At 35.6% G+C, this 7,688-nt stretch overlaps 1 pseudogene; it reads left to right on the forward strand.

Annotated features, from left to right (window-relative positions):
- The first annotated feature begins 4,811 nt into the window (after positions 1 to 4,811).
- Positions 4,812 to 7,688, forward strand: part of LOC107716622 (glutaminase liver isoform, mitochondrial-like) — a 6,573-nt pseudogene continuing 3,696 nt past the window's right edge.

Consider the following 7,688-nt stretch of genomic DNA (forward strand, 5'->3'; position numbering starts at 1 on the left):
ACAGGCAGTGATCAGAACACGGGGAAACAGACAAGGCAAGACGATGAAAACAAGGAAAACAAGACACTAGGCTCAGTAATGCAGCTATCGCTAGATGAGTGATAAACGCAGAACAAAACACTGCGATCTGAACAGGAACTGAGAGAGTGTTAAATAGTGTGTGTAATGGCTCTCAGGTGAGCGTGTGAAATGTGACGGCTGTGTGATCAGTGAATTCAGCTGTGTAAGTGCAATGAATGATGGGAACTGTAGTCCGGAGTGACATGTAACAGTCTGTGCAGTGTGAGAGTCAATGTAATGGTAGAATGACCTCTAGTGGCAATCGGCCGGAAGGCCACGGACCGGATTCGTGACAACATTATTATGTTAGCCAACACATAAAATAAGTGTGCTTCTTTAAAGCACAGCAAACATAATTGAAATATGATTTAAAATGTACTTTAAAGTAAAACCTTTAATTTGATATTATTGCAAAGTGCACTTTTTAAAAGTGTACATATGTGTTTTAAAAATAGTCATGGCCTCTTATTTCATTAATATCATATTATCTGCAAGTAAATATTTTACAAATATATAATTTTAAGATCTGAAGTACACTCAATGCAATTAAAAGCACGTCTTTTGCTCAAGGGTATTGTGCACATCATGTGGCTATACTCTTGAAACAATTAATATTTTAATGTTTACAAATAGGCCCTGTTCACTTCCATTGCCCCACTGTTCTGCTTTTTTTTTTTTTTTTTTTATAAACCTGCATACATTAAAGATATTGGACATTAAAGACACATTGTCTCTGCTGCTTAGCTTAGTGTAGCATATCTGTACAAAGACAATAAGTTAGCATGTACTTCACATCACCTGTAATAAAATCCCAGCCCTGCAGACGTTGTTACTGCTGGAGACTAAGATTTGTTAGCAGGCATGCTGACATGAGAGAGTAATATGTCTCAATATGTTTCCCCACAGCCCTAAACACCTGCAATTAGTTAGACTTCAAAGACGTGTCTGGCACCAGTATTATGTGGTGTGTTGTATTTCATCAGGCTTCAAAAGGTGTAAAACACTTAGATAAGATAATTCAGGCATAGTATGCATCATTATATCTAGGTCCACATAAAAGCTAATTCTCGCTCAAAATAATAATGTGCAGACAGTTTGCTTGATCCTATATATAATTAAAATGTAATAGTCTATATATAGATAGTTTTTCACAGCCAAGCTCTCAATACATGTTTTTAATGTTACTAGGAAACAAAAGCTGCAAGGAACATTCCACAACCTGTGCCAAAACATACCTTTCCATCCCAGAGGCCAGTCAATTATGTCTCGCCGGGCTCTAACGGTAAAAGAGCAAAATATAACAATATGTGCACTTATCTGCAGTGGCACAAATTTCTACCTCCTGTTATTTCTCTTTTGCTTTTATGTAGCTTTGTACTCTTGCTTTCTTTTGTTCAAATTATTACAACTCTTGTGAGGCAGCAGTGTTTCCTCAAACATTCTGGTTAGTGTTTGTTCTACACCTCTAACCTTAAGTACTAAATGTCTGCAAATAATTGGGCTTGGTGTACAAACTCCATTCAAATGCTATTTGTAGATAATTTCAGCTTCGATTTTTTTTTTTAAGTTATATTTTTCTCTCTGGAAATCTCTCATTGACTTTTTAATTGACTTACTAAGTGGCATTCTACAGCAGTGGTGCTGTCGTTATATTTGCATGCTGAATTGTGATTGGACTACTTTTATACTTCTATTAGCATAATAAATTGTGATTGATCTTGTCTGCCTTGCATATATTTAAAAATGTAATTGCTACCTTAACGCTGCACAGTGTCTATGATTATTTTGTGTGCGTAGCAGCTGGCTCACACACATTTAGTCTTAATTATGAAAATATGTTAATGTCCTTTTAAATTATATTAAATTACGTATAACATTATATTAGGAAAGCATAATTAATTAAATAAATATTATAATGATAAAATACTTAGTTACATATATAAAATATAATCTAATATTTATTATATTATATAATATCTCATTTTAAGCTGTACTTTTTTTATAATCATTTATGTACAGTACCGTTTAAAAGTTTGGGATCGGCAAAATTTGTTAAAGAAATTAATTCTTTCATTCAGCAAGGATGCATTAAATTGATCAAAAGTGGCATTTATAATGTTCTAAAAGATTCTATTTCAAATAAATGCTGTTATTTTGAACTTTACATTAATCAAAGAATCCTGAAAAAAAATGTATCATGGTTTCCACAAAAAACAGCACACCTGTTTTCAGCATTGAAAATAATAAGAAATGTTTCTTGAACACCAAATCAGCATAATTACAGTGATTTCTGAAGGATCATGTGACACTGAAGACTGAGGTCATTATAAAAATTCAGCTTTGCATCACAGGGATAAATAACATTTTAAAATATATTAAAATAGAAAACATTTATTTTCAATTGTAATGACATTCCATAATATTACTGTTTTACTGATCACATAAATGCAGCCTTGGTGAGAATAAGAGACTGACCCCACACTTTTGAACGTTAGTATAATATTTAGTTGCGTAGCAAGTTATATTTCTTCAGGAAATGCTAGTCTAGTTTTCATTTTTCTGCTCTAATAAAATTCCCATTCTTTTCCCTAGGCATGCCATCTTTTATAAGCAATGGAGGCACAATACGGACAATACCAGAACAGAACAAACTTCATGCCAGCCAAGCATGGCAACACTTGGGCCAACCAGAGATGCATCAAGGTCATTTTAAGAAAAAAGTGTGAGTCTCAAATGCACAAGGCAGCATTTGCTTAACATGCTTCATGAGTTACTAGCCACATGTATACTGACATACACAACACATTGTTTTTCAAAAGGGTGATGTGCTCTTTGATAGTTTTGCCTCTGGGGGAAGAGTCAACTGCAATCAGTTTTTTTAGGTACAGTACATAAAAAGCATCTTTAAAGGAATAGTTCACCCAAACATGTAGAGTTTTTTTTCTTCATCAGAACAGATTTGGAGAAATTTAGCATTACATCACTTGCTCACCAATAGATCCTCGAATGGGTGCCATCAGAACGAGAGTCCAAACAGCTGATAAAAACATCACAGTATTCCACAAGTAATTCACACAACTTCAGTCCATAAGTTAATTCAGACTTGTGAAGTGAAAAGCTGCATGTCCATCTGAGAGGCATTTTCCCCTGTTGTCTCTCACATCAAAATCCAAAGACATATTTGTTTACAACTGTTTTCAATGGAGAAGCAATATTATGGATAAAGGACTCGTATTTTAGTCGGAAGCAAAATGTCTTGATGGATTATTTTTTTTACAAACCCACAGCTTTTCACTTCACAAGACGTTCATTTATGTACTGATTACATGTGGATTATTGTGATGTTTTTATCACCTGTTTGAACTGTTTCTGATGGCACCCATTCACTACAGAGCATCCATTGGTGAGCAAGTGATGTAATGCTAAATTTCTCCAAATCTGTTCCGGTGAACATCTTGGATGGCCTGAGGGTGAGTACATTTTCAGCAGTTTTTTCCCTTTTGGGTGAACTATTGCTTTAATATTGGCTAATATTCATTAGTGCAGGATGTCATATCTGTCTGTATTTTGGCAGGCCCTGTGGAGCTCAGGAATCATCCGAACAGACCCACGGATTAAAGACTGCTACAGCCTGATACGGAAATTACAGGAAGCAGATGGAACACTTTTCACAGGCCAGACTGAATCTTGATACCAATAGTCAAATTTAAAGCATCTTAAATATAAATACTAAACACCCCTAATCTTTTATGCTGCTAATATGCTTCATTTGTGAACGTCTTGCAGGTGCGTGACTGGCTTTGTGTCTTTCATCTTGAAGGCACTGCAGGGAAGATTTGTCATTCCAGATTTCTCTACTTTCACAGAGGAAACACAAAAGCTGTTTATGAAATGCAAACAACTCTCCTCTGTGAAGGTGCGTCAAATCTGTTTCTGCTGTTGTTGTTGTTGTTCTTTTTATATAACAGTCTATTGAAAAAGACGTGCAAAGAAGCCTTAAAGTAGCACAGGTTATTTTTAATTGTTTCTTGAAAAATATCATAACGTGACTCATATCCTGTGCATTTCTGACTAGGAGAAAGAAGACGTAAGAGAGGGTGGCATGAAATGGGGCATTTCAGTTTGTACCGTGGATGGACAGAGGTGCCACACAACAGTCCAATTCAATTGATTTGATAAGAGGTCTTCAGCAGGGGGTCTCGGCATCCCTTAGGGGGTCCACAGTGGCACTGAGAGAGAGAGATAAACACAAGAGAGATAAATCAGCATATTAGAATGATAATTCAGCTTTGCCATCACAGGAATAAATTACATTTTAAAATATATTAAATAATTCTTTTAAATTGTAATAATATTTCACAATATTTCTGCTTTTACTGTATTTTTTATGAAATAACTGCAGACTTTGTGAGTATAAGAGACTTCCTTTAAAAAATCTTACAACCCCAAACTTTTGGGATATATGAAATATATATATATAATCATTATAATAATATAATTTCTATTTTTAACACACATTTTTCATTTTTTATAAACTTGGGATCTTAAATTGGTTGAATTTATCTTAACCAAAGCCACAATTAAGAAGTGAAAGTTCAGCTATAATTCGTTATATTATATTATGTTATATTGTAGAAATGTATTATATACAGAATATAAAAAAGGAACTCCAATTGCACCTGTACTTCTTTTTTTAGTACTCAAATTTAATATTATTACCAAATGATGAATTCAGTTTGCCTGTTGAAGTTTAAATGAGATGCTGTTGTTTTTCGGAATCTAGACTTTCCTTAGGAGACTGGGCTGAACCTTGCATTCTGGGAGAGATTTCCTGGCCTCTCATATACGGTCTCGCAATGGACCAGCAAGGATCTGACTATGTGCACAGATTTGTAGAGATACATGTTCACAACTGTGTACAAATACGAGTCTCCATTTACCCTGACCAAGCAAGGTATGTTCAGTCAGTTCATTCCACATATTCCATTTCTTTGATTTATGTTCAGTTCTGGACTCAAGAGTTTGATGTTCAGTTCAAAGACTTTTGGCTTAGCAGTGCTTAAATACAGCAAACGTGTTTGCAGGTGTGCCCCATAGTCCGCTGGTTGAGACAGGAGCCATTATCTGCACTTCTTTATTACAGGTAACAATGTTGCTTGTTTAAAAATGAACAAAAATGTACTTTTATTGACTGTTTTTGTCATAAAACAGCTGCCAACCAGACCAGTCACCGATGAAGAAGAAAAGTATGAGTCTGTAAGCTTAAATTTTACATTAACCAGCTACATTTGATGAAAAATAAAGCATAAAAGCAATCTTAAAGCAAACCATTTTCACACAGGTTTTGAATATCATCAGGAGACTGTGCAACAAAGATGCAAACCTAAACTTCACCAGGTATTTTCATGAGATTTTTATGATCAATTAATAATCATCATCACACCTGCAGGTGTGTATAGGAAAAAGACCAAAAAAGTAAAAAAAAAAAAAAAAAGGCAACAAAAGAAAATCCTGCACGCTATGTGATTTTTATGAGAAATAGATTTTTTTCCGGGGCTATTCAGTGTTTATTTGTTAGTGTTAATTGTAACCGTCATCACTGCCGTTGCAGTTATCAAACCCTTCGAAAAGACATCATCCATCTCCACGCTCTTTCATTTTACTTACAAGAGAAGAAAGTAAGTCCAGGGTAATTCCCTGAAAGATAAATTTTGTTTCTACATCACAAAGGGTCTTTTAAACTCATCTGTTTTTGATAACTAAATCATTCCAGTGCTTTCCAGAAGGCGTGGGGATCAATTCTACACTGGATTTACTGTTACAGGTATTCAGTTTTATGTATTATATTCTTGATAAGAAAGAACGCATGATTGAATTTTCATTTTGCATACGTCTCAGTGTTTATCGACAGAAGTCACCTGCGAGTCTGGCGCGGCATTGGCCGCAACCCTAGCTAATGGAGGACTGTGCCCCCTGTCAGGTGACCAAGTGATGTCACCCACGCCGTCCGCAGGCCGCAGCACGCTTTCCATGATGCAGGTGGCTGGAATGAATGATTATTCCAGAATGTTTCATTTCAAGGTGAGTTTGTGACTAAGCTGGTAAATAATGAGTCATATTTGTGTGATATATTGCAGATCAGTTGTGTTTAATTTCCTCAAAGTTTAAATTCACTCTCACATTTCTAACAGGATTTTTCACTCAATTAAATTTGCTCCCACTTTCATGTAACTAATTAAAATGGCCTCTACCCTGCAACGTAAATTAGCAATAATGGTAACACTCGTCAGTAATGAATAGCAGTGTATGTGTCCATGAATTAAACAATGTCTAAAAAAATAATTTTATATTCCCCTACTGTCCTCTAATGGACACAGTCCAGAATGCTTTATATTGTCTCTTTAATTCCTGGATAATAATACAGATGTACCCATTTTAAATGTGCATATTTCACAATGGTAAACTGCTGAGGATTGAAAGCATAATAATTTATGTTGGATAATATAATTGTTTTCAATTTCATTCTGCAATGCAGACATCTGTGCCTGGCAAGTCCAGTCAGTCTGGTGTTGTGCTGATCGTGGTTCCTGGAGTTCTGGGACTCATGTGCTGGTCTCCTGGACTGGACTGCAATGGAAATTAATGGAGGGGTGTCCATTTCTGTGAGGTAAGGAAATGAATCAATATACTCCAGTATGAAATCAAAATTTGAATTTTGTGGCTTTTAGTCCATGTTCCTTAGCTTTTTTGTTTATGTAAATGCTATTGCACTCCTTAACTCAGATAAAAATGAACTTTTAGAAGACATACGCATTTAAAATTTGCATTGTCGGACCAAAAAGTTTGATGACTCATCCTGTATTATAAATTTATGTCCAATCATATGGTCTCTAGTATAAGAATGCCCCTCCCCCAGGTACCACCTGCCTCTGGCTAGCAATCTGACAAACCTAAAGCCTATTGTCTGGTTAAAAAAGGCCTCTAATAATTGTCTGTTTTGTCAAAGGAGCTGGTTTCAACCTTCCAGCTGCACAGTTTTGACATAAGGACTCCATTCAGACAGGTGCTGTGTTACAGACAGTGGAAAGTGGAGTCTGAGGTCTGGTTAATCTTTTCTATTATATATACATATATGTATATGTGTATGTGTATATATATATATATACACACACACATAGTGGGTATAGAAAAGTATCCCCCCCCCCCCCCCTTTAAAATAATCACATTTTGTTGCTTTGCAGCCTGAAATGAAGACGGACACAGTTTTTGTTTTATCCAGCTGTATTTACTCAGTGAAACTTATAATATTCAAGTGAAAGATATAACGCCAACATGTCAGAAAAGAAATAAAACTAATAAAAAAACAGAATCACTGAGTTGGAAAAAGGATCACCCCCCATGAAAAGAGCTTTCCTGGAGCATTTCAGTCCTTGGTAGTGCAACTAAAGCAAACAATCAACTATGGGCACCCATCAAAAGATCTCCGGGATAAAGTTGTGGACAGACACAAGCCAGGAGATTGATACAAAAAAAAAAATCAAAGGCTTTATCAATGCCTAGAAGCACAGTGAAGTGTATTATTAAGAAGTGGAAAGTATTTGGTACAACACAGACCCTCCCTGGATCAG

This window comes from Sinocyclocheilus rhinocerous, unplaced genomic scaffold, assembly GCF_001515625.1.
Source record: "Sinocyclocheilus rhinocerous isolate Xijiao unplaced genomic scaffold, SAMN03320098_v1.1 scaffold1201, whole genome shotgun sequence".
Taxonomy (NCBI): Eukaryota; Metazoa; Chordata; class Actinopteri; order Cypriniformes; family Cyprinidae; genus Sinocyclocheilus; species Sinocyclocheilus rhinocerous.